Below are 10,000 nucleotides of genomic sequence, written 5' to 3' on the forward strand. Positions count from 1 at the left end.
AACTCTAAGACAGTGAAAACAAAAATCTGTTCTGTAAACAGTGGACACAACTATGACTGGTATCAGTTTAGTATTTTACATGTAGCATTTATCGACCTATCCTTGATTTTATTCTTAGAAGGGACCAGTGTGTAAGACCAACAGTAGTGACTGACGTCTCAGCTCCCCCCTCCTTTTCCAGGGGTATGACAGGACCTACGGTGGCCTGCAGGAACAATCATATTCCTACATTTGTCAAATTCTAAAGCTTGGCGGAAATTGAAGATCCTGAGGAGAGTGTTGAGGTGCATGGTCTGGAGTTGCTAACAATGCATCGTTACCAGTTGAGGGGAGGGAGGCAGTAAACAACAACAACAACAGCTTAGTTGGTATGGTGTTGCACCATCGGCTGTCAATAAAAGCAGCAAGACTACCGCCTCTCTCCTTTCCATTGTCAGATGAAGTCATGTCTTTGAACGCTGCCGACGGAAGCTGCGTTCCTGCAGATGAAAGAGTCATTAGCTCGTCCATCCTCCAGTGACCTCACCTTTATAATAAAGGCAGGAAGCTGATTCCTGATCTCAGCGTCTTTGGGGTTGACTTTGATGTGGCCGCCATGACATGGCAGCTTCAGACTGGAGCTGCTTCTCAAGGATGAAGAGAAAAACAGAGCAGAACTTGCTGGTTCGTTTAGGGAGGATGGTGCTCTGCTAAGCTATGACTACGAGCCTTTAACCAAGTAGACAGAAAAGACGAGGGCAAGTTGGAGAAACTGTGGAGCAAAAATGTCCAAGTATTCATGTTGTTGAGAAAAATTGATTGTAAATAAATGAAACACAACAATTCTTAGTTTCAGGTGATTATAGAGTAATGAAAATGTCATTACATTCTGGCATCATTTCAAAAGTCTGTTGTTTTGTAGTTTTTTTATGATCGTGATTATTATTTAGCTGTAAAAAGCCATTAAATGTGGCTTAACTGACAACAATGTGTCTCAATCAATTTGAATTTAGAATCGAATAGTTGTTTTTTTTTTACACTACAAATCAGATGAGAACATTTTTAGTTTGGTTGATTTTATGCTCTGCTCTGGTTTATTGGATTATGTTCAAACAGCCTTTTCTATAAAACAACTCACATGGCTGTGACCTGACACAGAAACCAGTGGACAGTGAAACTAAATTTCCCCGTGTTGGACAGTTGTGCATAGCTTGTAATGTGTGTGCGTGTGAATGTGTTTGACAGCAGCATGTGTGTGTGTCTCAGGCTCATGAATAATGTATGAGGTGGGAGGGATAACAGAGAGGGGGCGGTGACAGATGGAGAATCAGTGTGTGTGTGAGAGAATCAGAGAGAGAGTGCAGCACGGAGAACCAGCGAGAGGCAGAGAAAGGAACTGAGAAAAGGACAGAGATAGACAGGAGGAGACAAAAAAGACTGAATGAAGAGGATGGATAGCGAGTAGTGTTCTCCTGCATTTGCGCACTTGTTCCACTTGTCTTCGCGTGTCAGTGGTGTATTTGACTGACAGCTGCTCCGTATTTGTGTGTGCGGCTCGGTCTCTTGGATGCTGAAGGATTTGAAGGGATGGAGATGCAACACACTCTGCCACTCACCTGGAGGCAAGAGCTGCTTTGAAAGAGGTACTAACCTGTGTTTTCAGATATGTGTGTGTGTTCATTTCAGTTATACAGGTTTATTCCTTTGCAGAAGTAGTTTACTCTCCACGAGAGCAGAAATCTGTTTGCTAGTCATGCCAGTACGAGCGCAGGTTTCTATGTGGGAAACAGCTGCTGCATAAAAACTTCTGTACTTTTCAGTCCTCATAAAAATAGTTAATTGGGTATGGAAATTTAATTATTCTACGCTACTATGGACGCCAATCTTTTACTGATCCCTGCCTTTTCCTGTCTCTGCTCTAATTCTTAATTTTTTGTCAAAAAATTGATTTGTCAAAAATAGAACAACTTCACGAGCAGGTTCTGCTGGCTTTGTGTGAGCGTGATGGATTTCTTATGCTGCATGGCAAACGCTTTACTGGACTTCATCATATCTAGTATTTGTACTATTTGTACTGTAGACTGTTTTATATGAGGAGATCCCGCCTCCACACACACACACACACACACACACACACACACACACACACACACACACACACACACACACACACACGAGTTTTCCACAGTTGATTGGAAAAATATTGATTCTATCTTGTGTGCTTGTTACCTCGTTGGCTACAATTACTCATGTAAGCTGCCTGTGTGTTTGTGTTAACATGTCACGCTGTCTTTATTTCCAATGTGTCAAAAAAAAAATCTTTATTTGTTCAGAATCAGCTTTAGTTCCCCTCTTATGCATCACATGACTGGACATCGCCTACCTGTTGGCTCATGATAGGATTTCACAACTCCAGAAATGCGATGGTCAGAACCACTGACTGGTCTTGAATCTGAAAAACTGAAAGGAATGGAGGCTGAAGCTTGTTGCGTTGGGTCTCCATGGACGCTCTGCTGTGCTCAGGTTACCCAAGCTTTGATGCCTTTGTGTAGTGTTTGTGTGTGTACTTAAACAGTTGTGGCTGAAACAGAGCTAATACTTGGAATTTGGAAGAGATGTGTATTACCCCATGATTTTCGAAAAAGCTACGGTTTGGGCTACAGCGTCACAGAAGCGTAAATCAAGCAGAAGAGTCTCTTATTAGCTGTGTCAGGAAATACATATTCATCATTAAAATCAGTTTAGAAATAAATAGTTTCAGAGCTTTACTCGAAGCAGGTCTTTGAGGGGAAAAGTTGTCACATTATTTACTGTCAAATAACCTTGTGACTGTAACGTGCTTGAGGAAAACAACAGTGACAGCACAATACTTAAAAATATAGTGAAAGTCGTAACTCTACTATCTGTAGCACTGCTACATTCACAGCTATACTTCCGTCCACGCACTAATGCTACTCTTCTGCGTGTTGCTGTTTTTCTGGCATCTTGACATCTCTGATTATTAGACTTTAAGAGTTCTTGATTGACTTAAATGATATGGGATTGTTTGTTTACTAATCATTCCCTGAATGACCGTTCATTTGCTGGGTTAGCAGACATGTCCAACCTCAACAGACTGTAGAATATTAAAAAATAGATTGCAGTTTGCTCAGGTTGACCCGTTTATGATGTCATCCGTATTTTGAAATGAAGCAGCCATGTCTTCTTCCTATCTTACTGCACAATCAGCGGCTGCTTGGATCAGGCTGGCAGCAGCTCGTCTGAATCAATGTGGTCTGGCTAAATTAAACAGACCGATCATGGATGCATTCGCTCGGGGCAGGCGTCTCTAGCCTAATTCACTCTTCTAGTCTCCATTCACTCATGAACCTCAGCTCCTCCTGTTGGATGAACACATTTCTGTCTGGGCTACTTCAAAGCAGATGGCAGCTCTTGTGGAAGTCGCACAGACCCAGAACTAAATCATAGGCTCAACCACTCTAGGCTCAGGCTTCATTATACCCTCATTGACGAGTTTAAGTGTTTGTCAATCTCAGAATTACTTACAATCAGTAGTTCTGTAATTGGTCTGTGACTGGCCACAACTTCTCCCGAACTTACTCGGCTTGGTTTTACTTCACCAAGCTTGACAGGACTGTCTCCCAGATTCTGTCTCTGTGAGATTAATTTACTGATATCCTTGCGTTGACACAAAACATGCACATCATGGGTGGTTTCCCTGCTTTACTAACTGAAACAAACTCTGGAATATAATAAAAATTTGAGGTTTGTATCACAAGTGTCGCTGAGTCTGAGTTAGTCCTGAATCTGCCTGCATTTAATCAAAGGAGTCATAAGAGATCACATGGGACTCAGGGTCAGCAGGGCACACTGTGACCTTTGACCTCCACAGAGGCGAGATCATTAAGTAATTTATTTTAGTCGAAGATATATTACTTTTTGTGCATTTGATTGTGTGTGTGTGTGTGTGTGTGTGTGTGTGTGTGTGTGGAGAGAGATTCAACTGGCTGTGATGACAAAGACTTCCTGAGTATGTTGTGTTGCATGTGGGAGGATTGGAACTTTTGATACACATTTATTAGGCGGCTCTGCTCAAATATTTGTGTGAATGTGTGTGTGTGTGTGTGTGTGTGTGTTTTGGGATGTGTAAATGGGAAAATTATTATATTTCAAGTGTCTTTATCCCATGCGCATGTATGTTTGTGTATGTGTTGGGGACATATTTGTTGAGGGATGCTGAAGTGTGGAGAGTGCCAGAGCAACTCTCTCTTTCTCTCTCTCTCTCTCTCTCTCTCTCTCTCTCTCTCTCTCTCTCTCTCTCACACACACACACACACACACACACACACACACACAAATACAGTCCAGTCTTTGTTCTTGAGCATTGTGTATTGGAGGTCAATGCACCCAGAGACAGGAGAGAGAGAGAGAGAGAGAGAGAGAGAGAGAGAGAGAGAGAGAGAGAGAGAGAGAGAGAGAGAGAGAGAGAGACTAATGGACAGTGATGGGCCTTTCATTGCAGATATTTGGTTGAGAGGTCTCATATGAGCCCCCTACCCCCCCTACCCCCCCTACCCCCCTTCCATTGCCACGGGGAACAGATCAGAACAAATTGTCACTCTGATCTTCCCACGTTACTTGGCTTTTTTTCTAGAAAGGAGAACACTCAAGGTCACGTGTCTGATGCCAGTTTTCTTGGTGTTGCTGTTGGGAAGCAGAGGAACCTAAATTTAAAGTTTGTCATTTTTTTCAATAAGTAGTATGACCATTGTAAGTTTATGTAATAACATACATTACTGTAGTGAAAGGCACTCAGGGTGTATCTAAGATTTATATTGTTTTTCGGGTGATTGTCATATATAAAGTTGTATCGGCACAAAACCCATCAAATGTCTTTTCATTGTTTTGTTTTTTTTTAGAATGGGGGGGTGGACATTTTCCTTAATGTCTTCAGCACTGCTGCGGCTGCTTGAACTGATATATTTATGTAATCATGAAGAGATTTCGCTCCAGATGACTCCTCCTCTGCCAGTTAATCCTTTGGATCACTCTGTGTGTGTGTGTGCGTGCGTGTGCGTGTGTGTGTGTGTGTGTGTGTATGTGTGTGTGCGTGTGCGTGTGTGTGTGTTTTGATCAAGCCCTCGGCAGGATATTAGAATATTCAAGAAAAAAAAAAAACAGACGGTATGCAGTGAACCAAGTTCCTGTCATGGTTTGTTTGGGCAGAAAGTTAAATGTTTGACAGGAAATTGAGAGATGATGATGATGATGATGATGATGATGATGATGATGATGATGATGATGATGATGATGGTGATAATGATGGTCGACTGAGCCACCAACTGATCTCAGATCAACAAAACTGAAAATGCCACACGTCTTTAACCTCTTGTGTTCCTGGTAGCTGGTAGTTACCTCGTGCATATTCATGATCACCATCAGTCCAACCCTCGTTGTTGTGGGAAGAACAGAATGTGATCATCATCTCTCCAGACAATCAAGGACATCTAGAAAATAAACGAGCAAAAACAGATGTGTTGCTCCACTGATGGGAGGCACAGGAGAACTGTTGGATATGTCAGAATCTCTGGCATTGTCCCTTCTGGTGCACCAGCTGTCTAATGAAAGAAGCTCTAAACATTATGAAAAATCTAGATACAGAAATGTAGTTGGTCAGTGTAAAAAAAAAATTGTTAAAAAGGAGATGGACATGAAGAAGGAGAAGGAGGATGATGATGGTAAAAGGTCAGGACCCAGAATTGCTTGACACCAGGTGGGAATACAGATGTTGTGCCCATGAGCCAGGTACTTAACCTACATTACTGCAGAAGCCTCTGCGTGTGTGTGTGTGTGTGTGTGTGTGTGTGTGTGTGTGTGTGTGTGTGTGTGTGTGAAAGGCTCAGGGATACATCTGTCTGCCTCAGTACGACAATATCAAAGACTGGAACAAGAGGTGGTAACCTACATTAACAGCCAGTGTATTGGTGGGTAGATTACATCCGTCTGGCTGTAGTAAATTATCGGGAGCCTGATGTGTGTACAGACGTGAGCGTCCAGGAACTCGTTTTCCAAGTGCTTCCTCCCAGCATTTGTTGGGTTTTCAAAAACTTCCGCGTACTACATGTAGTTAACATCAAATCATGATGTCCACAACATCAAGTGCACTCAGCATCCCTTTATGTTCCTCTTTTCACATTCGTGAGGAATCATTCCCAGGTGCCTTGTCGCCGACGTGTTCCTACATTATTGCTGAACTGTGTAGACGACTGCAGATGAGTTGTGGGAGTTGGCATTCGCACGCTTCCCCTCACAAAAAGATATTGGAATTTTGCATTTGTCGCTGAAAAAAAGTCAGCTCTATGGCGAAGACAAGATTATGAGACTTCCTTGCTTAGTTTTGAAAGATCGTCTTCACAAATGAACACGACTTGCATAAAAGCGAGAAGAACAAAGCCAACGAGCTACAGCGCCGATGCATGCGCTCACAACCAAGCTCCACACATCCTCTCCTCTCAGCCTGGTGTGTAGGCTTGCCCCGCCTCTCGTAAACAACCACTGTTTTTAACAGGCGGAAACACTATCAAACTCACTAGTGTGGTATTCACTGATGTAGTTTATGGTGTCAGACAAACTTTAAAAGCTCTAATGTTAGTTGGAGCCACTGACTTTAATTCAGGCATTTTTCTACAAACCTCTTTTTGAGAAATCCCTTTGAGACGAGTCAACTGGATGTAAAACACTGGTGACTTATTTCTGTTTTAGGATTCATGTCCTTGTAACTCTTTCGCTGCCATCATTTTTTTTTTTTAAGTTGTCAGCCACCACTGGTGTTTCAAAGCATAACATTGATTTCAGCTGCTCTTTTATTTGTTTTGAGGAGTTTTCTACCCACCATATTGTTACTTTTGATTCTATACCATAAAAATAATTAAAAAAAAAGTTAATCAGCCCCTAGACAACCAGAGCATCCATCTGCCGCCTACATGACTAAAGCCCCCCTGGGGAGTTGCAACATCCATCCATCTGCAACGTCTTTCTGGAGCAGCTTGTTTCCTTGTTTTTGGACCTAGACATGCGGTATTCTTTCTTAAAGTGCACCATAGCGCCCTCTACCACGTGAGAAATACTAATTTCACTAGTTGTTGGATGTAAAGGAGAACTGGGGACAAAAAAAGCAAAATGGTTAAAAATACTTTAAAATATTTGCTCCTCGTGATCTCAAATATTCTCTCAAAAATTATTTGTTTGGACTGTTTGTGGAGGTGGAGCAGTGCCTGATGTGCCAATCAAAGGAGAGTCCATCTCCGTGTCCCAGTGTTTGAGGGAGAGAGAGAGGGAGACAGAGAGAGAGAGAGAGAGAGAGAGAGAGAAAAATAAAATTGTTATCCATTTCAGATGGTAAGTACATAGAAAATTCATAGGATATACAATTATTTGGGATTTTTTTGGACTACAGTATAATTAACCGGCAAGCCAAACTACCCAAATCTAACAATTAATTTCACACACACACACACACACACACACACACACACACACACACACACACACACACACACACACACACACACACACACACACACACACACACAGCGTTTATTTAGAATAAGAAGTGACAGTACTCAGGACTAAAAAGGCAAACGTGCCATCTCTGGTTCTTAAATCCACCAGTGACTGGTGAGTGTTTTCCTCGCAGGGGACCCGGAAGATTACTGCAGTAAATAATGGAAGACTGTAAATCAGCTGCTCCGCTACATGTGGGCCTACATCTTTTTCAGATGTGTCATAAATCTAGAATTGTAAATGAGGCGATGGCTGCCCTCAGTCTAAAAATGTAATTTGGGGCTAATGTGTTCTCGTGTGTTTTTCCACTCGATGACTCGGCTGATTGGCTCGGCTCAGGGCTCAGCTTGCCATTGGCCACTGCTCCACTCACTCGTGAAATGGTGCCTTTAATTTGGGACCAACGGAACACTCTTTGACCTTTCCTCATTTGATGTTACCACGTTGCTGTTTAAGCTTTGATGAGCCGTGTGTTTCTGCATCAGTTTATCTACAGTATTTTATATTTGTCCTGAAGTGTGTCCCCTGTCCTCTCCTCTTAGTTGTATTGTCTTGTGTGTTGCCGTTCCATGAGCATCAGCACCTTTAAATGATGTTGGAAAAAAGCTTATTTATTGTGTTCGTTCAGCTGACTTGATGAGGAGTACATGTAAAGTTGATGGTAACACCCCTCGATAATATCTACACTGTACACGCTGACAACTGAAATTATCTGACTGAGCGATAACTGTAAAACAACTTAATGTGAATATGCACGTAAACACACAGAATCATGGTGTATTCTAATCTTCATGCTGAGTCCTTTTTTCGTGAAGTGATTCCCATTCCCCAGTGTCCAGTGTAAGCACGCTCATGTGTGACCTGTTAATCTGTTGTGTTTTTGTTACCACCACAACTAACTGACTAACAATGTGCACATTTTTTATCAAAGAATCATGTTTTATAAAACTGCAACTAAGCTATCCATGCTTTGTCATGCTGTAATGTCAAACACTGAATTGGTGCCACTGAGGCGGGATGTAGAAATGTGCTGCAGCTGAGACTTGGATCGTGCTCATGAAGCTGCTAATGGACAAGGTTTACCTCAGTCACTACTTCTCATGCAGCTGCGCTGATTCTTCAATCCTGTTGTTTCTGTTTATGGAGTTGTGCATGTTTTGGTGTTGAGCAAGAAGACAGAAAAGGTTGAATAAATGTGTGATTCAGATTCTGCTGAAACAAATCCAAACTTGTGGTTTATTGGAGGACTGAGGCCTGAAGAAAAAACTCACTCCTCATTTTTTTTTAAATTGTAGTGAAAAAAAAACAACTTTTTTCTTTTTATTGCAATGGCAGCTCTGTCAAAGTAACTATAGTGATTAACCCTTTATGTTTATCTGGTTCTTCTGAACATGCAGTGATTCATAGAGGGATGGAGATTTGGGGTTTAGCTCAACATTCACTGGTCTGTTTCCTTGGATAGGCCTTTTGTTTCCTTGGCTCAAAAATATTGTTTCCCCTCGACTGTGGAACGGCATGTGTGTAGCTTTCTGTCTCCCATCTATTTTCTACCTGATAGATATCTCCAAAGTGCTAATTAGATTTGTCAGCAGCTTTATGTTCTCAATTAGCAAACACACACATTCACACACACACACACACACACACACACACACACACACACACACACACACACACACACACACACACACACACACACACACACACACACCCCATCGACGTGGAGCCATAAACACACACCATCACAGATGTAGAAATACACACTTAATCACACCTTTTAACTACTCCAGCAGAGCAGTAATCACTGTCACTCTCTCTCTCTCTCTCTCTCTCTCTCTCTCTCTCTCTCTCTCTCTCTCTCTCTCTCACTCACTCACACACATACACACACACACACACACACTAATATGTCAGTCATTTTAACACCACATGGTCTGCAGGAAACAGGGCAGGCTTTCCACACACTCATGCACTTCAACACACACACACACACACACACACACACACACACACACACACACACACACACACACACACACACACACACACACACACACACTGAGCTGTTATTTTGCAAAGAATCAGCCAGTCAAGGACATGAGGAGCTGAAACAAAGAGGAAACATGGTTCTGCAATACAGTGAAAATCTTCTGTCTGAACCCAATATATATAAAACAGGAAAACCTAGGGGAGTACATAGTAAATACCACTTGGCTGCAAGATGTGAAGAAAATATGTGATGTACTACAGTACTATGTTGAATTCTGGCATTTCTTGGAATAAATATTTAAGAGTATAGTTTTACTGTTTTTTAACACACATTTTCTGAAAGCTTGCCCCATATTCTTAGAACTCTACAAACAAATCAAAAACACACAACAATGGGCAAAACCTCTCAATTCCCCCTGCAAAATGAAACTTTACATTCAAAACGATGTCATTTCTTCTCAAACTGGTA

At 41.9% G+C, this 10,000-nt stretch overlaps 1 protein-coding gene across 24 annotated transcripts in view; it reads left to right on the plus strand.

Moving 5' to 3' along the window:
* nfasca (neurofascin homolog (chicken) a) overlaps positions 1-10,000 on the plus strand; it is a 150,707-nt gene that overhangs the window by 50,077 nt on the left and 90,630 nt on the right. For 8 of the 24 annotated variants that reach the window (XM_086198334.1, XM_086198338.1, XM_086198341.1 and 5 more), the window contains exon 1: positions 1,302-1,622. The exons of 2 other annotated variants lie outside the window; for them this stretch is intronic. The gene's annotated coding sequence lies outside the window, so the exon portion shown is untranslated. Of the gene's footprint in view, positions 1-1,255; positions 1,623-10,000 lie in introns of those variants that run through there. 14 more of the 24 variants (XR_015112031.1, XR_015112032.1, XR_015112033.1 and 11 more) reach the window with 5 other exon arrangements.

Source organism: Aulostomus chinensis, chromosome 3, assembly GCF_037954235.1.
Source record: "Aulostomus chinensis isolate RoL2024-O1b breed Wild chromosome 3, RoL_Achi_v1.0, whole genome shotgun sequence".
Taxonomy (NCBI): Eukaryota; Metazoa; Chordata; class Actinopteri; order Syngnathiformes; family Aulostomidae; genus Aulostomus; species Aulostomus chinensis.